General features: G+C 42.1%; 1 protein-coding gene across 3 annotated transcripts in view; it reads right to left on the bottom strand.

Annotated features, from left to right (window-relative positions):
• ZNF106 (zinc finger protein 106) overlaps window positions 1-22,040 on the bottom strand; it is an 81,666-nt gene extending 59,626 nt beyond the window's left edge. For 2 of the 3 annotated variants that reach the window (XM_025389683.1, XM_025389682.1), the window contains exon 1: window positions 21,821-21,988. The gene's annotated coding sequence lies outside the window, so the exon portion shown is untranslated. Of the gene's footprint in view, window positions 1-21,820 lie in introns of all 3 variants that reach the window. The other variant, XM_025389684.1, reaches the window with a different exon arrangement.
• Between the last annotated feature and the right edge of the window lie 3,161 nt (window positions 22,041-25,201).

Raw genomic sequence — 25,201 nt, forward strand, 5'->3', positions numbered from 1 at the left:
AACTTATGAGGCTGGGCTTTCAGAAATCTGTACCTTCTGCCTCTGCCCACTTGTTATGCTCCTCCTTGAAAGCCAGCCACCGTGCTGTGAGAAGCCAAAGCCACAGGGAAAGGCCAGGTAAAAAAAAGAACTGAGGCCGGGCGCGGTGGCTCAAGCCTGTAATCCCAGCACTTTGGGAGGCCGAGACGGGTGGATCACGAGGTCAGGAGATCGAGACCATCCTGGCTAACACGGTGAAACCCCATCTCTACTAAAAAATACAAAAAACTAGCCGGGCGAGGTGGCGGGTGCCTGTAGTCCCAGCTACTCGGGAGGCTGAGGCAGGAGAATGGCGTAAACCCGGGAGGCAGAGCTTGCAGTGAGCTGAGATCCGGCCACTGCACCCCAGCCTGGGTGACAGAGCAAGACTCCGTCTCAAAAAAAAAAAAAAATTCATATTAGCGAAGTACAATGTGTGAAGCTTGTTAGGATATTAATTTGAAGATAAAAACTGGTTTTATTCATGAGCCAATGGGAAAAAATAGAACATTTNGACACAATACAATAGTTGTTTTAAGCCAGTAAATTTTGGAATAGTTTATGAACAAGCAATATCTGGAACATACGTTTTTTACTACCTGACATAGTATGTGTTATTCTCTGTCTCTGCCAATTAAAATTTAAATTCCATGAGAAAAAGGACTTTGTATAGTTTGTTCACTAGTATAGTTCTGTCTAGCACTTAGAACAGTATATGATATACCATAAGCAATTCAAAAGTATTTGTTGATTATTCCAAATGGAACTAACATGTGAATTAAGTAACCGAGCTGAGTAAATACTGGGGTTTGAGGCCAGGCACAGTGGCTCACACCTGTTATGCCAGCACTTTGGGAGGCTGAGGTCGTAGGATCACTTGAGGACAGGAGTTCAACACCAGTCTGGGCAACATAGTGTCTCCACAAAAAATGAAAGAATTAGCTGGGTACTGTGGCTCTTGCCTGTAATCCCAGCTACTTGGGAGGCACAGCAAGGAGGATTCCTTGACCCTAGGAGTTTGAGGTTATAATGAGCTATGATTGTGCCACTGTACTTCACCCTGGGCAAGAGTGAGGCTCTCTAAAAAACAAAAACAAAAACAAAACAAAACAAAAAAAAAGCAAGAAAAAAGAAAACACCAGGGGTTTAGATTAAGACTCAACAATGGTTGACTCTTTCATAAACCTCTAGCACTAGCACACTTTCCTCGAGTCCCTGCTAAAGATGCTCTATATGAAATTTTAAATCTACTCCCCAAGCAGCATTGCTCCTTCCTCTACAGAATAACATCAGGCCCTAATAGACACATCTGCTTCCTCACCTGAGGTACATTCCTTAGGAGATTTTAAAATTGTGACATAATGAGGTTACAAACTACCACAGTTTAATCTGTAACTCCTAGATAATATGGCAGAAGGAAAGAGGCCTAAGGTTCTCCACTCCTCTGATTACTCAGCAGTTTTCTTGCCACGTAACCTACTTCATAATATTACTGAATTCCTAAATAATTTTATTCAATAATAAAGTTCAGGCCGGGCATGGTGGCTCATGCCTATAATCCCAGCACTTTGGGAGGCTGAGGTGGGTGGATAACTTGAGGTCAGGAGTTCAAGACCAGCCTGGCCAACGTGGTGAAACCCCATCTCTATTAAAAATACAAAAATTAGCTGGGTGTGGTGGCATGTGCCTGTAATCCCAGCTACTCCGGAGGCTGAGGCAGAAGAATTGCTTGAACCCAGGAGGCGGAGGTTGTAGTGAGCCGAGATGACGCCCCTGCACTCCTGCCTAAGTGACACAGCGAAACTCTGTCTCAAAAAATAAAAATAAAAAATAAAATTCAAAATGCTAAAGTAAGATTATGGAGTAAAAATATGGACATTTAAGAAAGTTGAATGTCAATTAGCTACCAAAACAAAGAAATACACCTTTGTGGATAGGTACAGTATTATACTTTCCATATTACTAACAATCTCTTAAATCTCAGACAGAAATGTTAAGTGCTATAGCATACTACTTCTAACTGCTTTATAATGTAACATTTACTTCAACTTTAATTACTACTTACATGTGTTATTTTGTTACTTCAACAAACATTTATTGAGCACTAAGCACACTATTCTAAGGGTTGGAGAAATTGGTGAAGACACATCCAGAAATGTTTTAAGTTGTGCTTCCAGTTATCAACCACTAAAGCAAAACAGGAACAAGAAACTTAGAAGCAATAAAGTCAGTGAAACAGTGTGACTCTCTGGTAGAAATTATAGCAGTTGCCGGGCGCGGTGGCTCAAGCCTGTAATCCCAGCACTTTGGGAGGCCGAGACGGGCGGATCACGAGGTCAGGAGATCGAGACCATCCTGGCTAACACGGTGAAACCCCGTCTCTACTAAAAATACAAAAAACTAGCCGGGCGAGGTGACGGGCGCCTGTAGTCCCAGCTACTCGGGAGGCTGAGGCAGGAGAATGGCGGGAACCCGGGAGGCGGAGCTTGCAGTGAGCTGAGATGCGGCCACTGCACTCCAGCCTGGGTGACAGAGCCAGACTCTGTCTCAAAAAAAAAAAAAAAAAAAGGAAATTATAGCAGTTACCGTGGAGGTTTCACATATTTACTTGGTTGAAAACCAAGCACCAAAATACAAACTGTGCTTTTATTTGACAAAGCCAACAACATCAACCCCTAGTAAATGGATAAAGAAATAAAGCCATACAGCATAATAGAAATACTCTATATCAACCTTTTAACCAAAGTCTCCCTCTTTTTAGTTATTTTTCCTTTCACAAGCTCGTTTCTAATCTGCATATGTTAAGAATACTCATTTTCATTTTCTTAAAAAAATCAGGCCGGGCGCGGTGGCTCAAGCCTGTAATCCCAGCACTTTGGGAGGCCGAGGCGGGTGGATCACGAGGTCAGGAGATCGAGACTATCCTGGCTAACACGGTGAAACCCCATCTCTACTAAAAATACAAAAAATTAGCCGGGCACGGTGGCGGGCGCCTGTAGTCCCAGCTACTTGGGAGGCTGAGGCAGGAGAATGGCGTGAACCCGGGAGGCGGAGCTTGCAGTGAGCCAAGATCACGCCACTGCACTCCAGCCTGGGAGACACAGTGAGACTCCGTCTCAAAAAAAAAAAAAAAAATCAAAATGTAACTGCCAGCAAAGTATTCAATCAATAAGAAAGACTTAGTATTTAAACCCTGAGGTGACATGATTCCAGGCAAAGTAACTTTAGTTTGTATATTCTTAAATTGGGTAAACATATAAATTCCATTAAGCTTTCTGAAATACTGTAATTAGCCCAGCCTTCTAGATGGGAACCATTGCTCTTTTTAAAGGCCTTGACAAAGACTAGAAGCCACGGAAATACAAACCATCCAACTCTGTGATCTCAACCAAGGTGACTGAGAAGTGACAAACTACAAGTAAGGAAGGAATTCAAACCCACTGTCATCCTCACTTTAGCCACCTTACATTTTCCCCTATGTCAATTAAATATAACCTTCATGAAATTTTTCAATTCTTCTCTAAATAACTGAGAAAGAGCTGTGATATTCTAACTGTAATAACCTAAAAACCCTATCAAAGGTATTTTTTCTCAACATTCTAATTAATATTGTCAATAAAATTACCATCCTCCCTAGGCAAAACCATACCATGTCTAGTTCTTTTCTTTTAGACTCTCATACTTAGTCACAAAGGCACTCAACCCCAGGCAAGGAAATGGAGAGGGTAGATCACAGCCTGATTCTTTTAACTCAGAATTATAACTAGTGTCAGTTTCCAATTCCTTACTTAATTCTGGAACTTGGCAAGCATTCTGCCCTAGAGGAGAAAATAACCCAGAAAGAAGCTGGGATAACACAGACCCTAACAAGGGAATAAAACTACTAGCAAAAGTTATCATCTAACAAAGTAAGTTATAAGCCCAAGACAGCATGTACAAAGACGGACTGTTTTGGGTTTTTTTTGTTTTTTGTTTTTAGAAGATGGAGTCTCGCTCTGTCACCCAGGCTGGAGTGCAGTGGTGCGATCTTGGCTCACCACAACCTCTGCCACCTGGGTTCAAGCGATTCTCCTGCCTCAGTCTTGCGAGTAGCTGGCATTACAGGCATACACCACCACGCCCAGCTAATTTTTTTGTGGTTTTTTAGTAGAGATTGGGTTTCACCATATTGGCCAGGCTGGTCTCGAACTCCTGACCTCCCTCAGGTGATCTGTCCAGCTCAGCCTCCTAAAGTACTAGGATTACAGGTGTGAGCCACCACACCCAGCACAAAGACTGTTTTAAAAGTGTAACCAGATAGCTTGTTGCATTTACTTAATAGTTGAAAGTTTGTATTCTTGTATTTAACAGTATCATTTATATATACTTTTTTCCCCCAAAGGGTCACACCATAATTTAAAATTCTGTGACATGAATCATAAGCACTGCAAGCTAATGAATGAGCCTAGATGAATGATCACTATTCTTCTCAAAGAGTTTTGTTGTTCTCCATTCATCTTATTGTTTGTGTTTGAGACAGAGCCTCACTCTTGTGATCCAGGCTGGAGTGCAATGGCGTGATCTTGGCTCACCGCAACCTCCACTTCCCGGGTTCAAGCGATTCTCCAGCCTCCCAAGTAGCTGGGATTGCAGGCTCCTGCCACCACGCCTGGCTAATTTTTTAATTTTTAGTAGAGATGGGGTTTCACCATGCTGGCCAGGCTGATCAAGAACTCCTGACCTCGTGATCCACCTGCCTTGGCTTCCAAAGTGCTGGGATTACAGGAGTGAGCCACTGCACCCAGCCTCATCTCATTGTTAACAGTACATTTAATAATCTTTATCCATTTTGTATATGTACAAAAGAAAATTCTGTACTGTTCATAAAGTGGAAGTGGATCATCATAAAGATCTTCATCCTCAGTCCTCACATTGAGTACACTGAGGAGGAAGCAGGGGAGGGGTTGGTCTTGCTGTCTCAGGGGTGGCAGAGGCAGAGAAAAATCTATGTATAAGTGGACCTGCGAACCACAAACCTGTGCGGTTCAAGGGTCAACTGTATACTTTCTCTTCCTTAAGATTTCCTTAATATTTTCTTTTCTCTAGCTTACTTTATTGTAAGGCTACAGTATACAACATATATAACATGCAAAATATGTGCTAATTAACTCTTATGTTATCAGTAAGGCTGCTGGTCAACAGGAAACAATTAGTAGTTAAGTTTTGGGGGAGTCAAAGGCTATAAATGGATTATTGACTTCATATGATATCGGTGCCCCAACCCTTGAGTTGTTCAAGGGTCAACTGTATTTTTCTTTATCAGTCTATCTATGGGTTTGTTAATATTATTAATCTTTTCAAAGAACCAACTTTGTCATTTTGTCTATTGTCTTTTTCTATTTCCTTAATTTCGACTGTTGTCTTTATTACCTTTCCTCTTATATACTTTAGGTTTATTTTGTTCTTCATTTACTAGCTTCTTAAGGTAGAACTTGAGGTCACTGTCTTTAGGCCTTTTTTCTTTTCCAATAAATATGTTTAAACCCATAAACTTCTCTGTAAGCACTGCTTTAGTGGCATCCCACATTTTTTAGTACTTTTTAATAAATGTTTTACTTTAGAATAGTTTTACATTGATATAAAAGTGGTAAAGAAAGATAGTACAGTTTCCATATACCCCATGTCTAGTTTCCCACATTAACATCTTTCATTTGGCCACGTCAGTGGCTCATGTCTGTAATCCCAGCACTTTGGGAGGATGGCTTGAAGCCAGGAATTCAAGACCAGCCTAGTCAACACAGCAAAATTCATGTATCCACAAAAAAATTAAAAATTATCCAAGTTAGCCAGGTGTGGTGGCTCACACCTGTAATCCCAACACTTTGGGAGGCCGAGTCAGGTGGATCACCTGAGGTCGGAAGTTGCAAGACCAGCATGACCAACATGGTGTAATCCCAGCTACTCGAGAGGCTGAGGCAGGAGAGTCACTTGAACCTGGGAGGCAGAGGTTGCAGTGAGCTGAGATCTCACCATTGCACTCCAGCCTGGGCAACAAGAGTGAAACTCAGTCTAAAAAAAAAAAAAATCTTACATTAGTATGTTACATTTGTCACAATTAACAAACCAATATTGATACACTGTTATTTATTTATTTATTTATTTTTGAGACAGCCTCAGCTCTGTTGACCAGACTGGAATGCAGTGGTGCCATGTTGGCTCACTGCAACCTCTGTAACCTCCACCTGAAACTATGTCACAAAAAAGAAACAAAAATCTTACATCAGAATGTTACATTTGTCACAATTAACAAACCAATATTGATACACTGTTATTTATTTTATTTATTTATTTTTTTGAGACAGAGTCTCACTTTGTTGCCCAGGCTAGAACGCAATGGCGGGATCTCAGCTCACTGCAACCTCTGCCTCCTGAGTTCAAGCAATTCTCCTGCCTCAGCCTCCTGAGTAGCTGGGACTATAGGCACCCGCCACCACGCCCGGCTAATTTTTGTAATTTTAGTAGAGACGGAGTTTTACCATATTGGCCAGGCTGGTCTCAAACTCCTGACCTTGTGATCTGCCCGCCTTGGCCTCCCAAAGTGCTGGGATTACAGGTGTGAGCCACCTCACCAGCCTGATACACTGTTATTATGGAAGCCATATTTTATTCAGAAGTCCCTTTTTTTTTTTTTTTTGAAACACACTCTTGCTCTGACTCCCAGGCAGGAGTGAAGTGGCATGATCTCAGCTTACCGCAACCTCCGCCTCCTGGGTTCAAGCAATTCTCCTGCCTCAGCCTCCCGAGTAGCCTTACAGGTGCCTGCCACCATGCCCAGCTAATTTTTGTGTTTTTAGTAGAGACAGGGTTTCACCATGTTGGCCAGGCTGGTCTGGAACTCCTGACCTCAGGCAATCTGCCTGCCTTGGCCTCTGAAAGTGCTGGGATTACAGGCGTGAGCCACTGTTGCCCAGCCCAGATATCCTCATTCTTTACCTCCTACCTTTTTTCTCTTCCGGCATGTCATAGAGGATACCACATGACATTTAGTCATCATTTCTCCTCTGGCTCCCCTTGGCCATGACAGTTATTCCACAAATTTTGATGTCATATTTTCAATATCATTCAATTCAAAGTACTTTCTAATTTCCCTTGTGATGTCTTCTTTGACTCACAGATTATTTAGAAGATTCATTGAATTTCCAAATACTTGTAGCCTTTTACATATCTTGGTTTCTAATTTAATCTTATTAAGAGGCTGGGAACTATGACTCACGCCTGTAATCCCAGCACTTCGGGAGACTGAGGTGAGTGGATCACCGGAGGTCAGGAGTTTGAGACCAGCCTGGCCAATACGGTGAAACCCCATCTCTACTAAAACTAAAAAATTAGCTGGGCGTGGTGGCAGGCACCTGTAATCCCAATTACTTGGGAGGCTGAGGCAGAAGAATCACTTGAACCCAGGAGGCAGAGGTTGCAGTGAGCTGAGACTGCACCATTGTACTCCAGCCTGGGCTACAAGATCGAAACGCTGTCTCAAAAAAAAAAATTAATTAACAATAATCATAATAATCTTATTACACTCAAAGAACATATACTATATTAGTTTAATCCTTTCAAATATACTGAGAATTACAGCCCAGCATCTGGTTTATATATACAGTGGGGGAAACAAAGTATATTCTGTAGCTCTTGTATGGAAATCATTTATACTGGTTTTTTTTGTTTGTTTGTTTTTGAAGACATGGTCTCGGCCAGGCACAGTGGCTCACGCCTGTAATCCTAGTACTTTGGGAGGCTGAGGTGGGCAGATCACAAGGGGTCAGGAGTTTGAGACCAGCGTGGCCAACATGGCAAAACCCTATCTCTACTAAAAATACAAAAATTAGTCTGGTGTAGTGGCAGGAGGCTATAATCCCAGTTACTTGGGGAGCTGAGGCAAGAGAATCGCTTGAACCTGGCGGGTAAAGGTTGCAGTGAGCCGAGATTGCTCCACTTCATTCCAGCCTTGGCAAAAGAGCAAAACTCCGTCTCAATAAATAAATAAATAAATAAATAAAAATAAATAAAGACACGGTCCCACTCTGTCACCCAGGCTGGAGTGCCACGACACAAACATGGCTCACTGCAGCCTCAACCTTCCAGGTTCAAGCAATCTTTCCTACATCAGCCTCCCAAGTAGCTGGGGCCATGGGCACATGCCACCACACTGGGCTAATGGTTTTATTTTGAACAGACTGGGTCTCTTTATGTTGGCCAGGCTAGTCTTGAACTCCTGGGCTCAAGCAATCCTCCCACGTCAGCCTCCCAAAATGTATACTAATTTTTGTTGTTATCATTGAGAGAAGAATGTTCAAATCTCTATGATAGTGAATTGTCTATTCCTTTAGTTGTATCCATTTTTGCTTCATGTATTTTGAAGCTCTGATATCAGGCACAAGCATAGTTATAACTGTTACATCTTTCTCATGAACTGACCTTTTATTGTTATGAAATGATCCCTTTAACTCTGGTGATACTTTTTATATTGAAGTCTGTTTTATCTGATATAAATATAACCACTCTAGGCTTCTTATGCTACTTTGTCTGATCTTTTTCCATGCATTTGCTTTTAGCCATTTTGTCTTTATGCATTAAATCAGTGTGTATTCCATTAAAGCCAATGAAGTTATTAATACAGTTGAATTAGATCTACCATTTTATTATTTTTAGCTCCTCTATTTTTGTTAAGTTATACCTGTTTCTGTCTCCTTTGGATTATTCACTTTAATTTTTCCACTAGTTTTTTTTTTTAGCAACACTTCTTTGCATGATTATATTTTCCCCCCAGTGGTTGCTGTAGGAATTCCAACATGTATCTTTACCATTATACTCTTTACTGTGTTAAAAAGTACCACTGGCCGGGCACGGTGGCTCATGCCTGTAATCCTAGCACTTTGGGAGGCCAAGATGGGTGGATCGCCTGAGGTCAGGAGTTCGAGACCAGCCTGACCAACAAGGTGAAACCCGTCTCTACCGAAAATACAAAAATTAGCTGCGCATGGAGGCGGCGCCTGTACTCCCAGCTACTCAAGAGGCTAAGGCAGGAGAATCGCTTGAACCCAGGAGGCAGAGATTGCAGTGAGCAGAGATGGCGCCACTGCACTCCAGCCTGAATGACAAGAATGAAACTGTTTCAAAAAAAAAAAAAAAAAAAGTACCACTACAGGTAATATGTAAAAACCTTGCAACCATATAGGCCCATTTACCCTCACCCATCATCCCATGCTTTATGGGATATGTTTTATATCTACCATATGTAATGAACCCCCAAGATGACACTTTTTTGTGCTATAGTCATTTTTTTAAGAAATGAAAAAGAAAGTTTCAAAACATCTATCCAGATATTTACAAGTTCTAACCTTCATTGCTTTCTGAAGATTCAACTTTCCATCTGGTATCATTTCCCTACAGCCTGAAGAACTTCTTTTAGCATTTCTTATAGTGCAGATCTACTAGCAATGAATTATCTTACAATATTTTTATTTCATATTATTTCTCTTTTTTTTTTTTTTTTTGAGACAGAGTCTTGCTCTGTCACCCAGGCTGGAGTGCAGTGGTATCATCTCAGCTCACTGCAACCTCCGCCTCCTGGGTTCAAGCGATTCTCCTGCTTCAGTATCCCAAGTACCTGGGATTACAGGTGCCACTAATCATGCCTGGCTTTTTTGTATTTTTAGTAGAGATGGGGTTTCACCATGTTGGCCAGGCTGGTCTCAAATTCCTGACCTTGGGTCATCCACCCACATCAACCTCCCAAAAGTGTTGGGATTACAGGCATGAGCCACTGCACCCAGCCCCATATTCTTTCTTGAAGGCTATTCTGCTGAATCTGAAATTCTGGGCTGACATGTTTTTTCCTTCAGCACTTTAAGGATTCTCTATTCGCTTCTGGCCTCCACTATTTCTGATGATTCATCAGTGGTAAACGGAATTGTCTCTTTGTATCTAATATGTTGTTTTCTTTGCTGTTTTCTAGATTTTTCCTTTTGTCTGCCAATAGTTTAACTATAAGGCACTCACTCACACTTTTCTTCGTATTAAAATTCTTGAGGTTTCTGTGGTTTTATTTTTATCTTTCTTGGGGTTTGCTGAGCTTACTGAATCAACCAATGTATGTCCTTCACCAAATTTGGGAAATTTTCAGCCATTAAATTTTTAAACATTTTTTTCTTTCTCATTGTTTTTCTTCTCCCTTCCAGATTTCAATTAAATGTGCTGGGTTTTTAAAATATTGATCCCAGGTCACTGAGGATGTATTTCTTTTTCCCTCTCACTCGTTCTTCAACTTTAATTTCAAGGATGCTTTCCTCTGTCATCTCCATTCTTCCATTAAGCCTCATCCAGTTTACATTTTTATTTTAGGTATCATATTTTTCAGTTCTAGAATGTCTATTTAGTTATCTTAGTTTCACACACATTCTTTATGAGTACGTTTTCCTTTATATCATTATTTCCTTTACTAATGCACAGTTATAAAAGTTTAAAATCATTTCCTGCTAATCCCAGCATTTGAGCATTTTAAGGTTACTGTCTAGAGTCTCATTTAGCTTGAGAATAGGTTACATTTCCCTGTTTCTTTGTATGTGAGTAGTTTTGGAATATATCCTGGATATTTTGAATGTTATGTTGCAGCAACTCTGGAGTCCTTTATATTCCTCTGAAGTGTATTGACTTTTGTTTTTTTTAGTTTTGTTTTCGTAGTATCTAACTTGGTTAACTCAAACTACAAATCTGTCTCCTAGGCAGCAATGAAATCTTCAGTTATTTCATCCTTAGCTGGGCTTCTTTGGAGTCTGCTCCACATATGCATAATTCAGCGGTCTGCCGAGATCTGGGCAGAGTTTATTCACAGAGTCTGATGCTTCTTCTCTCTCTCTGCTTTCCAGGATTCTCCTCTCACTTCCCAACAGCTATAGTTGCTTGAGCTTTATCTTCTGGTTCTTCAGGCCACAAAGACTAAAGTTTACTATTGGAATTTTAAGCACCCTACATGACATAGATCAGGGCCTGCCGTAATGTTAGAAGCCATGAAAATGGGAAATTACTCCAAGTAGTCCCATTCTTCTGTTAACTCCCCTCTAGAATCTGCCTGGTTTTTTGTAACGCTCCAGTAGATTTTGCCGGTTTTATGTATTTATGTACAGATGTAATAATTGTTATCTGTGGGGGCATTGGCCAGGAGGAGCTTACTCAGCCTATGACCAGAACAGGACTCCCATGTTTGCACTTTTGTGACCCACCAGCCTGTTTGAATGGCTCCAAGCAATACGCAAGCAGGTCAGACTTATCAAAGAAGACATATCCTCAATCATGCAATGGAGTAGGAGGCCCTAGGTTTAGTGACAAAGTCTGCTGGGACCTGGGTGACTCTTGAATGGCAGCTGTTCATGAGGTGGCTTGGCATTCCAGCCTACTTCAATTTTATGGTGCCTCCATCTAAACACACACACATATGGTTTGCTCAACCATACACTGAAAAAACCATTCTCATGCATGCTTATGTTTAATGCCTTTGTTCCTCACTATTAAAAGCCCTTCAAAGGCATCTAATTATATAAGACATAAATAAAAATATTTAAAATGTCTTACAAGGCCCACTTGAAAGAACCCTTGCTAATGTGTATTACATAGGTTTTTGCTACTTTCTTGTAGGTCTCTGTGATCAGACAAAATGGCATTTTCAGTTCTTCCCACCTACCACACTCCTCCCACCTTTGGGCTTTTTCATGTGCTGGTCCCTCTCCTTGGAAAGCTCTTACTCCTTTTCATCTAGTTAATTACTCATCCTTCAAATCTCAGTCCAAATGTCAGTTGCCTAGGAAAGCAATCCCTCATCTCCCAGACTAGGTCATACCCCTCACTGTGCACTGCTCTTCTGAAACCCTGTCCCTTCTTTATAACACTTATCCCAATTGTGGCTATTTCTGAGGCACACTGTAGAGCAGCAATTCTCAATCACATCAGACCCAACTCTTTTTTTCCTAAAACATATCATTGTGGAAATTTTCATTCATACATAAAAACAGAAGGATTATTATAACAATCCCTGGTGTTCTGATCAGCCAGCTTCCCCAATTGTCACAATGTTTTCTTTAAAGATATTTTGTACCCCCTTTTTATTGTAAATATTTTGTAGTAACCTTCTTATCCTTCCTGAAATAAAATGCAGAGCTACTGTAACTTACTTACACATGTAAAACTTCAAATATCAATATAATGTGCTATTATAAAAATGAAAAATTAAAGGAAAGTGAGTTATAAAATAACATGTATATCAACATATAAATGCTCAGACATGACTATATCAGAAGGATAAAACTGTAAATGTGACTACTACAAAATCAGACGAATATAGACAGGTATGTGATACTGTTGATAAAAAAAAAAAAATACCATGAATAGGCTGGACATGGTGGCTTATGCCTGTAATCCCAGTACTTGGGGAGGCTGAGGCAGGCAAACCACCTTAGGGTGGGAGTTCAAGACCAGCCTGGCCAACATAGTGAAATCCCATCTCTACTAAACATAAAAATTAGCCAGGTGTGGTGATGCATGCCCATAGTCCCACATACTCAGGAAGCTTAGGCATGAGAATTGATTGAACTCGGGAGGCAGAGGTTGCAGTGAGCCGAGATCATGCCACCACACTCCAGCCTGGGTGACAGAGTAAGACTCTGTCTCAAAACAAACAAACACAAACAGCATTGCTGTCTGCAATATAATTTCCCAAAATAGTGACCAACTCAATAATCTTTCTGAACTAGAGAAAGCACAATCCCTTGATTTACATGATAACTATGCTTCATGCAAAAAAATACTCTGTGTTGACAGGTGCAGTAGCTCATGCCTGCAATCCCAGCATCTGGGAGGCGGAGGCAGGCGGATCATTAGAGTCCAGGAGTTCAAGACCAGTCTGGCCAACATGGCAAAACCCTGTATCTACAAAAAAAAAAAATTAGCTGGGTTTGGGGGTCCATGCCTGTAATCCCAGCTATTCAGGTGGCTGAGACACAAGAAACACTTGAACCCAGGAGGCAGAGGTTGCAGTGAGCCAAGACCATGCCACTGCACTCCAGCCTGGGGGGTCAGAGTGAGACCTTACCTCAGGAAAAAAAAAAAAAAAAATACTGTGTGTTTATGTTAAACAAATTTGGTTTGAGGCTCAGATAATTATAAACCGATTTTTCACCTACATGAACATCTTCTGGGACATTAGAAAGCGATGCAAGATTTATGTGTTCTCACCACAAAAACTTGTAAGTAATACATATGTTAGTTTCATCTAGCTATTCCACAAGGTACAGCAGGTCCTCAAAAAATGTTGTTTCATTCAATACCATGCTGTTATAACATTAATGAGAAAAAGTAAATTATTTCCAGCTGAGGCCACTGTCTATGTAGAGCTTGTATGTTCTCCCTATTCCTTCATGGGATTCTTCCAGGTCTCTAGTTTCCTCCCACACCCCAAAGATGTGCCTGATAGGTGAACCGGGTGTCTAAATAGTCACAGTCTCGGTGAGTGTGTGTGTGTGTCTGAGTGCACCCTGTGATGGAATGGCGTCCTGTGCAGGGTCGGTTTCTACCTTGTAAACTTAGCTGCTCTGACCACCTGAACACTGAACTGGAATAAAGAGGTTAGAAAATAAAAGAGTGGATAAATACAAATTATTGTAAAATAAAAATGTGTGAAGTATGCACGACAATAAACAATGTGGTATGAAAGCACCCATCTGTCATATTTGTTGATTTTTAACCACATGGTAGTAGGCAGTGCTCCTTAAAATTTTTGCTTTGGAAACATTTATTCCTTGACTTAGCCCACCACCAGTGTGACTGTGGTCACCCACTGATTCACCAGAAATCAGGCAAATATCCTGTTTTTATTACTCTTTCTTTTTTTTTTTGGAGATGGAGTCTCATTCTGTTGCCAGGCTGGAGTGTGGTGGCGTGATCTCAGCTCACTGCAACCTCCGCCTCCCGGGTTCAATTGATTCTCCTGCCTCAGCTTCCCAAGTAGCTAGGACTACAGGCATGTACCACCACACCCAGCTAACTTTTGTATTTTTTAGTAGATATAGGGTTTCACTGTGTTGACCAGGATGGTCTAGATCTCTTGACCTCGTGATCCGCCTGCCTTGGCCTCCGAAAGTGCTGGGACTACAGTCGTGAGCCACTGCGCCCAGCTCTTTTTTTTCTCCCCCTAGAGACAGGGGTTTGCTCTGTCACCTGGGGTGGAGTGCAGGGGCATGATCATAGCTCACTGCAGCTTCAGACTCCTGGGCTCAAGTGATCCTTCCACCTCAGCCTCCCAAGTAGCTGGGATTACAGGTATACGCTACCACACTTAGTCAACTTTTTAAATTTTTTGTAGAGACAGGGTCTTGCTTTGTAGCCAAGGCTGATCTCAAACTCCCAGCTTCAAGTGTCCTCCCACCTTGGCCTCCCAAAGTGGTAGGATTACAGGTATAAGCCACCATGCCCAGGCTACTACTCTTTTTTACATCTACGTATAGCTCACATTTATTTCAATGTTTAATATTAGAAGTGTCTGGGGTCTTTGTTTAGAAGTTTGGTGATGTTTTTGTGATCAGAAATATGCCATAGGAACTTAATTCTTTTTTGTATCAATTAGCCTGTGGCAAAATTAGTTTTGTTACATGCTGTTTTGCTTAGAGTCACAGTTTCCAAGATCCTATTGATGTTAAGTGAGGACTTGTTATATACATATGTCGAGGCACCATGTTGTACACAATAAATATATATATATTTTATTGCCAATTAAAACACTAATTTTTTTGGCCAGGCACAGTGGATCATGCCTGTAATCCCAGCACTTTGGGAGGCTGAGGTGGGTGGATCACCAGGTCAGATATTCGAGACCAGCCTGGCCAACATAGTGAAATCCCATCTCTACTAAAAATACAAAAAATTAGCTGGGCATGGTGGCGGGTGCCTGTAATCCCAGCTATTCGGGAGACTGAGGCAGGAGAATTGCTTGAACCTGGGAGGCAGAGGTTGCAGTGAGCAGAGATTGTGCCATTGCACTCCAGCCTGGGAAACAAGAGTGAGACTCTGTCTCAAAAAAATAAATAAAACCCAGCTCTATTACTCACTAGCTGTGGTCGTGAGTAATTTAATCTTTCTGTGCTTTAGTCTCCCACATTTATAAAAGAATTATGATATTAGTATCAAAGCCACAGGGTTATTGTGAGGAATAAATTAGCAAATCTATTCAGTCATGCCTATGTAATGAAATAAATTAGTGAATCCACAGGAAGCATTTTACACAAAAGTATTTTATTCACTAAATCTATGCTATATTATTAGCATAATTATTCACTTAATGATTGCCTCTGCCAACAGACTGCAAGCTCCATGAGGGCGAGCAAGAATGCCTTCTTGTTCATTGTTTTATTCCCATTACCTGGCACATCATCTGGGTATGGACTAGGTATTCAGTATTTGCTGTATAAATTAATACAAATTAACAAAGATGTTTGTAACAGAAATAAACAGTAAGAACTGGAGTATAACATTCAACAGTATTATTTTAGGTTATACTGCTAAGGTGCTTATATATATAGATGTCAGAATTTATCCTTATGATATGCACTCATGTAGAATATCTCTAGAGGGATTCCCAGGAAATTGCTAACAGACACGGCCTCTGGCAAAAGAACTGAGAGCCATGAGGGTCAGGGATGGATTTACTTTTCACTGAAAATCCTGTACTTTCCAAAAATTTAAGCAACATACACTAGTATTTTTAAAAATTAAAAACAGCAGGGCATTATGGCATGTTCCTGTCGTCCTACCTACAAGGAAGACTAAGGCAGAAGGACTGTTTGAGCCTAAGAATTTGAGACGAGCCTGGGCAACATAGCAAGACCCCATCTCTGTTTTCATTAAAAAATGGGGGGAAAAAAAAAACCAAACTTAAACCAAACTTAAAAAAAACCACACTCGTATTTTTAACTTGCAATTTTTTTTTTTTTTTTTTTTTTTTGACTTTAGGTCTAAGAATGAAGACTGCCAGGACGGTTCCAGGTATGTTACTTTTTTGAAACTCCAGAAATCAAGAGATATGATTTTCACATATTTTTGAACTTTCAGAATGGCTAATTATAGACTACCACACTACACAGACCTAACCTGGTTTACTGGTACTCCAAAACTATTAGACACTGATTACCTGTCTAAAAAGATACAAAGAAGATACGAGTAACATAACTACTAGAATAGTAATATTTTACATTTATATACTAGCTTATAAAGTAGGGTGAAAAGTATGGACCTTGGAATTAGACAAAAATACTTCACAGGACTACTACCTTGAGTAAATCTTAATCTCTCCAAACTTCAAATTCCTCTTTTGTAAAAAGGAAATCCTTCTGTACTTTCCAAAAATTTAAGCAATATACATTACTGTTTTTAAAATTAAAAACAGCAGGGCATTATGGCACATTCCTGTAATCCCACCTACAAGGGAGACTAAGGCAGAAGGACTGTGTGAGCCTAAGAATTTGAGACTAGCCTGGGCAACACAGCAAAACCCCATCTCTGTTTTCATTAAAAAATGAAATAGTTAACATGGATTCAGTTTAAAAAAAAAAAAAAAGCAATTTCTTGCAGTGAGCTTTGTTTTAAAAGTAATCATTTCTATTTTGAACAGAGGTAATGCTAGTGGTTTCAAAATGTAAAAGGTACAAAAGGGTTTACAGCTGGTTTCAAACAGAGACACGTAATTTAACAATGGAGAACTCAGATTCACCATCTGACCTCACTTATCAATCTCAGCACCACTAATAGTGGGAAAACTAAAGTACACAGCATGGCCTAGCTATCATCCCAAAAGTGTTTCACCTGCATCATATCAAGTGGTCTGCTCTAACTTCCAGTTTGTAGTAACAAGTGAAATGATATCACCAGAAATCAATCAGGGACAAATCTAGATAACTGACCAGGTCCTTTCAACAAGTCATGTGGAGGGGGTAGCAAGGGGAGGGGAGGGAAAAAGGTAACCGTTCTAGATAAAAGAGACTTCAAGAGATATACAAATCAACTGCAATCTGTGGCCTTTGATTAGAAACTGGATTTAAAAACAGTGTTTTAAAGAGACAATCTGGAGAAATTTTAATAAGAATTGAGTATTAGATAATAGAAAAGAATTACTGTTCACTGTAATTATGATATTGGGATTGGCATGGGAAAATGTTCTTTTTATTAGAGATATTAAAATATTTAGGGGTTAAATGTCAAGAATAGGCTAGGCGCGGTGGCTCACACCTGTAATCCCAGGACTTTGGGAGGCCAAGACTGGTGGATCACTTGAGGTCACATGTTTGAGACCAGACTGGCCAACATTGTGAAACCCCATCTCTACTAAAAATATAAAAATCAGCTGGGTGTCAGGTCACACACCTGTAATCCCAGCTACTTGGGAGGCTGAGGCACAAGAATCTCTTGAACCCAGGAGGCAGAGGTTGTAGCGAACTGAGACCGTACCACTGCACTCCAGCCTGGTCAAAAGAGCAAGACTCCATCTCAAAAAATAAAAATAAAATAAAATTTAAAACATCAAGAATAAAAGCAAATATGGCAAAATATTAACAGATTTTTAAATCTGAGTGATAGGTTTACAGGGGTTCAATATTTTTTCTACTTTTCTGGTTTAAAATTTTTCATAATAAACAGTAAAATGAAAAAGCTTATAGGAGGCCAGGCACGGTGGCTCATGCTTATAATCCCAACACTTTGGGAGGCCGAGGTGAGTGGTTTACCTGAGGTCAGGCGTTCAAGACCAGCCTGGCCAACACAGCGAAACCCCCTCTCTACTAAAAATACAAAAAATTAGCCAGACATAGTGGCAGGTACCTGTAATCCCAGCTACTCGGGAGGCTGAGGCAGGAGAATCGCTTGAACCTGGGAGGTGGAGGTTGCAGTGAGCTGAGATCGTGCCACTGCACTCCAGCCTGGGCACCAAGAGCAAAACTCTGTCTTAAAGAAAAACAAAGCTTATAGGGAAAATATGGCCTGGATGCAGTGGGAGCACACTTATAATCCTAGTACTTTGGGAGGCCGAGGCAGGAGAATCACTTGAGGCCAGGAGTTCAAGACCATTCTGGGCAACACAGCAAGACCTCCTCTTGATAAAAAAAAATTTCTTAATTAGCTGGGCATGGTGGCACGCACCTGTAGTCCCAGCTACTAAGAAGGGTGAGGCGGGAAGAGGATTGCTGGGGCTCAGGAGTTTAAGGGTGTAGTGAGCCATGATCACGCCACTGCACTTCAGCCTAGGTGACTGAGCAAGACCCTGTCTCAAAAAAAAAAAAAAAAAAAAAGCTTTTAGGGAAAATTATTACCACCCCCTCCTGTTTCCTAGCCACCGTCACTTCCACAGTCACAAGTTTGTTTTCCAGAGATATTTTTCAATTTTTTTGCATGAAAATACAAAACATAAAATTTACCATCTTAATCATTTAAGTGTAGTTTAGTGGCATTAAATACATTCATAATGTTGTACAACCATCACTACCATCCATCTCCATAACTATTTGCATCTTGCATAACTGAAACTTTATATCCATTAAACAGTAACTCCTCATTTCCTCCTCCCTCAACCCCTGGCAACCACCATTCTACTTTCTGTCTCTATGATTCTGACTATCCTCCACAGAGAATATTCTATGCATATACGGTTGTCCCTTGCTATCCATGGGGGACTGGTTTCAGAATCTCCCTCAGTACCAAAATCTGAGAATGCTAAAAACTCTTATATGAAATGGCACAGTATATGTATGTAACCTATGCATACCTTCCACATACTTTAAATCATCTCTAGATTACACAGAAGACCTAATACAATGCCTACACATAACCTCATTCTGTGGATGCAATGAAGTATGTACTCAGCACGTAGCAAATTCAAGTTTTGCTTTTCAGAACTTTGTGAATTTTTTTTCCCCCAAATATTATCCATCCAAAGTTGGTAGAATCCATGGATGCAGAACCCATGGACGGATATGGAGGACCAATTGTATATGTAATACATAATATTTTTATAAAACCACAGTGGTCGCAAAATGTATACCCTCTTTTGCACCTTTTCTTTCTCACTATATGCGAGGTCATTCAATATTAGCACATACAGAGTTGGCTCATTCTTTCTAGCAAATGCATACATTTATTTAACCAATCCTTTACTGATGAAGACCTGGGAGCTTCTTGATAGTTTCTTTCAGATTAAAACATGCACACACGCGTGCACACACACACACACTCGACTGTAGGGTTTCCACTAGTGATTTTACATGTTAGAGGTCCAAGCAGAGCATTCATATGTAACTTGTCTGCCCAGGTGCTCTTATTCATTGGGTACACAAATTAATCCTAAACTCTCCACTAAGATACTCCAATTACAAAACACGCAGTACACAGACTTGTCACTGAGCCATTCCTGGTCCCAGACCCAAGTCGTCTAGCATCTACCATTCCTTTCAACTCTTGTAGAGCAGCCTTCAGACTACATTCGCACTAATCTAGATGTACAATAATCGCTATTCATAGTCTTTCCTTTTTAAATGCCTTCCTTTTAATCAAAACAATTGAGGCCGGGTGCAGTGGCTCACACCTGTAATCCCAGCAATTTGGAAGGCCAGGTGGATCACCTGAGGTCAGGAGTTCGAGACCAGCCTAGCCAACATGGTGAAGCCCTGCCTATTAAAAATACAAAAAGTTAGCCAGGCAGGTGGTGGGCACCTGTATTCCCAGCTACTTGGGAGGCTGAGACAGGAGAATCACCTGAACCCAAGAAGCAGAGGTTGCAGTGAGCTGGCATCATGCCACTGCACTCCAGCCTGGGTGACAGAGCAAGGATCTAAAAAAAAAAAAAACCCAAAACACACACACACACACACAAAACTAGGTTCTGAACTCAGCTGATCAGATTCGTTCACATCCTCTACCTCCTGCCAGGCCATTTTATTTATTTATTATTTTTTAATTTTTGAGATGGAGTTTCGTTTTTGGAGTGCAATGGCACGATCTCGGCTCACTGCAACCTCTGCCTCCCAGGTTCAAGCGATTTTCCTGCCTCAGCCTCCTGGGTAGCTGGGATTACAGGCATGTGCCATCACACCCAGCTACTTTTGTATTTCTAGTAGAGACGGGGTTTCTCCATGTTGGTCAGACTGGTCTCAAACTCCTGACCTCATGTGATCCGCCCGCCTCAGCCTCCCAAAGTGCTGGGATTACAGGCGTGAGTCATTGCGCCTGGCCCCTTCCAGGCCATTTTTAAGTTCTCCTCAAAAACCATCTAGTATTTCTAATTAAAGGGCTCCTACCATCTTCTAGACTCAAGAGTTAACTCTAGGCACGGCGCGGTATTTGGCAAATGTGTGGTAGATACTAAATAAATTCTAGTTGCATCTGAATATTGTCTTTCATTATTTCATTCACGACCAAACTTGAGAATGGGGCTTAAAACAAATTTTAAGATTTCCCATGGTATTTACAACAGTCCTAAGCGCTTAGTAAGTACTCAAAAGTTATTTGTGGGCCGGGCGCTATGGCTCACGCCTGTAAACCCAGCACTTTCAGAGGTCGAGGCTGGTGGATCATCTAAGGTCAGGAGTTCGAGACTAGCCTGGCCAACGTGGTGAAACCCCGTCTCTACTAAAAATACAAAAATTAGCTGGGCGTGGTGGTGGTGCATGCCTGTAATCCCAGCTACTCGGGAGGCTGAGGCAGGAGAATCTCTTGAAACTGGAGGGCGGAGGTTGCAGTGGGCCAAGATCCCGCCACTGCACTCCAGCCTGGGGGAAAGAGTGAAACTCCGTCCTAAAATAATAATAATAATAATAATAATAATAAATAAATAAATAAATAAATAAAAATACAAAAAATTAGCCAGGTATGGTGGCGGGTGCCTGTAATCCCAGCTACTGGGGAGGCTGAGGCAGGAGAATCCCTTGAATCCAGGAGGCGGAGGTTGCAGTGAGCCGAGATCGCGCCACTGCACTCCAGCCTGGGCAACAAGAGCGAAACTTTGTCTCCAAAAAAAAGTTATTTGTGGTTTGAATAAATTGGATATAAACCATTATGGTGGATACAGCACTTATTTGCTAGGTAAGAGAACTTCGCTTACCTAGGATGACAGTCTCAAGTCGCTAAAAGCCATGGATATCTCAAACTTCTCAATAAGATGGCTTAATCTTACTCCCAAAGATGATTACACAACAAATTGAAAGGGGAAGAGGGTGTAAAGCGTTTCCTCTCTACAATTATACACCGAGATTCGGACTAAATATTAAACGGACACAGTAAGCTGTTACTAGTTGTTATTATTAAGACGCATCCCACAAGGAGAGAAACGAAAGGAGGAAAAAGAACGGAGGTTGTCAGTCGCGAGAGGCTGAAATGTGTTCCTGGCCTGAGACCTACGGGCTTTAAGGACCAGGATCTTTGGACTCCCTGCCCACCTGGGGATCGAAGGAGGTCAGCGGCTTCCCCTAAAGGTCAAGGCTTTGGAGCCACGTTTCCTTCTGGGGCTGGGAGCAGACCTGGAACGCCCCCGCGAAAATCCGTACCCCGAAGCCAGCAGCACCGCCTGCCCATAAACCCGCGCCGGCTCTGGGAGAGCGGACCACCAGCTCGCCCCCGCGCCGCAGCCTGCAGGAGTAGAAACCCGGCGGTGTCTCGCAGCCCCACAACCTGCCTGAGGGACAGACCACCAGGACCCTTGGGCTCCGATACCCTCAACGCAGGCCGGCCCGTCGATACTCACATTCACAGCCAACCCCGCTTACTCCATCAGGCCGTCGTGGGCCAGGCGAGGGAGCTCCCTGACGCCCCAGACGCCCCCTTCAGTTTTGGGTCCGGGAGCCTGCTCCGGACCCGCTCCCCGCCGGGCCCCGCCACAGCCGCCGCCAGCGCGCAGGCGCACACCGAGGCCGTCACGCTCTTTTTTTTTTCTCCTTTGCGGTCCGCCGTTTTCAATAATCTAGCTTTATTTGAACACGAGAGTGAACAACGGACACACAGGAAAAGGTTTTTCTCAAAAAGAATGGAGGAAGAACAAAGGCAGGCCAGCTTGCGGAAGAGTCAGTACGCAGCGTCGGACGCTATGAACAGCCTCCCTGATCCCTTTTTCATTCTCCTTGTTTCTCCTTGTTCTTTCCCCGCCTCCCTCTAGCTCCTGCTCTCTTCCTTGGTGTCCCGCCATTTCCTTTAGTCAGTGGCAACTGTTCGGGCTAAATTTTGAAATCACTCCTTCCTTGTAAAACTTACTGAAGTTTAATGGAAGGTGCAAGAGCTTTAGAACAGACAGACCTGAGTTTCAGATCTTGAACTAGCTACTAATAATTTGTGACTTTGGGTAAACTACAGTTCTTGGAATCTCAGGTTCTTGAGTTAAAATTAGGATAATGTTATCTCACAGGGTGTTGCTACGATTAAATAACATAGGTCAAGTGTTTATCCATGAATGCTGCCTATCACAGAGCAGACATTCCATAATACTGATTTTATTCTTACTCATGCCTAAGGTATTTATAATATTTTTAAAGTAGAGACGGGGTTTCACCATGTTGCCCAGGCTGGTCTCAAACTCCTGGGCTCAAGTGATCGGCCTGCCTCGGCCTTCCAAAGTACTGGGATTGAAGGTGTCAGCTACTGCGTCCAGCCTACATTTATTATTATTATTTATGTATGTATGTATGTATTTTGAGACGGAGTCTTGCTCTCGTTCGGGCTGTAGTGCAGAGCCGTTATCTTGGTTCACTGCAACCTCCGTCTTCTGGGTTCAAACGATACTTCAGCCTCAGCCTCCCAAGTAGCTGGAATTACAGACGTGCACCACCACGCCCAACAGATTTTTGTATTTTTAGTAGAGATGGAGTTTCGCCATATTGGCCAGGCAGGTCTCAAACTCCTGATCTCAAATGATCCACCCACCTCGGCTTCCCTAAGTGCTGGAATTACAGGTGTGAGCCACCACGCTGGCCGGCTATATTTATTATTAAATGTAGCCCATACCCATTCCCTCAGAAACCTAATTTTAGTGACTAAGACTAGTCAGATAAATGAAATGACATTAAGGGTGATAATTATGTGAAGTGTTCCTCCTATATTATTGAGATTATAACATCTGTGTTTAACAAGACCTTCAATGCCTCAAATGAAAGTAAGCAGCGACGGGCGCGGTGGCTCACGCCTGTAATCCCAGCACTTTGGGAGGCTGAGGCGGGTGGATCGTGAGGTCCGGAGATCAAGATCATCCTGGTCAACATGGTGAAACCCCTTCTCTACTAAAAATACAAAAATTAGCAGGGCGTAGTGGTGCGTGCCTGTAGTCCCAGTTACTCGGGAGGCTGAGGAAGGAGAATCGCTTGAATCCGGGAGTGGGAGGTTGCAGTGAGCCGAGATCGAGCCACTGCACTCCAACCTAGCGACAGAGCCAGACTCCCTCTCAAAAAAAAAAAAAAAAAGGAAGCGGCTATATTCATCTCTTCTATGTAAATCCAGATTTGTTCTAGAGCTTTAGGAAATTTCCAGTTCCGTGTTTGTGACATCACAAGTCCTTGAAACACTCAAGAGCTGTGGCACACTGCTCATTCTATTCACCTTCAAAGGCATGCAATGGAAGCACTATTTTACCCTATAAACTCTGGGCCATCATTCCAGGAAAAGCCTGTGGAAGACTACAGTCAGATATTGGTGAGTGCCAAGGTAACGCTAGATTAGGGTTTCTCAACTTTGGGGTTACTGACATTTTGGAACATAAACTTTTTTGTCAGGGGTATCCTGTGCATTGTAAGATGTTTAGCAGCAGATTGGGAGTGGTGGCTCACACATGTAATCCTAGAACTTTGGGAGGTCAAGGGAGGCAGATCGCTTGAGTCCAGGAGTTTGAGACCAGGCTAGGTGACATGGTGAAACCCTGTCTCTACAAAAAATGCAAAAATTAGCGGGCAGTGGTGGTGCACACCTGTAGTCCCAGCTACTCGGCAGGCTGAGGGTGGGAGGATTTGAGCTGCAGAGGTAGAGGTTGCAGTGAGCTGACATCACACCATTGCACTCCACCCTGGGCAACAGAGTAAGACCTCTCTCTCTCTCACTCTCTCTCTCTCTGTTTTTTATATATATATGTGTGTGTGTGTGTGTTTAACACCACTGCTGGACACGATGCTAGCAGTACCCACCCCTGTTTCCCTGTCATCACAATAAAGTGTCTCCAGACATTGCCAAATATCCCCTGGAGGACAAAATCATCCCTGGTTGAGAACCACGGAATTATATCAATGACCATCACAACCCTAAATGAACTAATTAACTCAACTGTACATTTTCTCCACCTCTGCCCTCAAAAAGTGACTGCTGCTTGAGAAAATTACACAGGAGGGCAGAAAATGGTGAATTCATTTTTGCCCATATTAAAAAGGACCTCAATATTGCTTATCAGTCCTACAACATTTTTCTGTCAACTTGTTGTATTACTTTCTACAATATTCCCAATCTTCTCAACTTTCCTTTAAACTTCCAATACCACTTCCTTTTCTATCGGAAGATGACCCCATCTCCAACTTCACAGAGAAAACAAGTTAGCAAATGAGAACTTTTAACTTCCTGTTACTAAACATACAGAAACATACTTCCTGTCATAACTGGGGAGATATCTCCTCTATCTCTCTTTCTCCCCTCCCTCCTCTCTTCCAAAACCATTCCTCTCACCAGTGTTTTGAATTGCCTCTAAACTGCCTCTATTCTTACCCTTTCACCATCTTTGCCTACTGACTGTCCCTTCTCTTCCTTTATTCAACCATTTTTTTTTTCTCAGTTGAATCTTCCCTACCATACTCAAGTTTCTCCTGTCTTAATTCTAACAACAACAAAAAAAAGAAACCAAGCCGGGCGCGGTGGCTCAAGCCTGTAATCCCAGCACTTTGGGAGGCCGAGTCGGGCGGATCACGAAGTCAGGAGATGGAGACCATCCTGGCTAATCCGGTGAAACCCCGTCTCTACTAAAAAATACAAAAAACTAGCCGGGCGAGGTGGCGGGCGCCTGTAGTCCCAGCTACTCGGGAGGCTGAGGCAGGAGAATGGCGTAAACCCGGGAGGCGGAGCTTGCAGTGAGCTGAGATCCGGCCGCTGCACTCCAGCCTGGGCG

The sequence above is a fragment of the Theropithecus gelada genome, chromosome 7a, assembly GCF_003255815.1.
Source record: "Theropithecus gelada isolate Dixy chromosome 7a, Tgel_1.0, whole genome shotgun sequence".
Classification (NCBI taxonomy): Eukaryota; Metazoa; Chordata; class Mammalia; order Primates; family Cercopithecidae; genus Theropithecus; species Theropithecus gelada.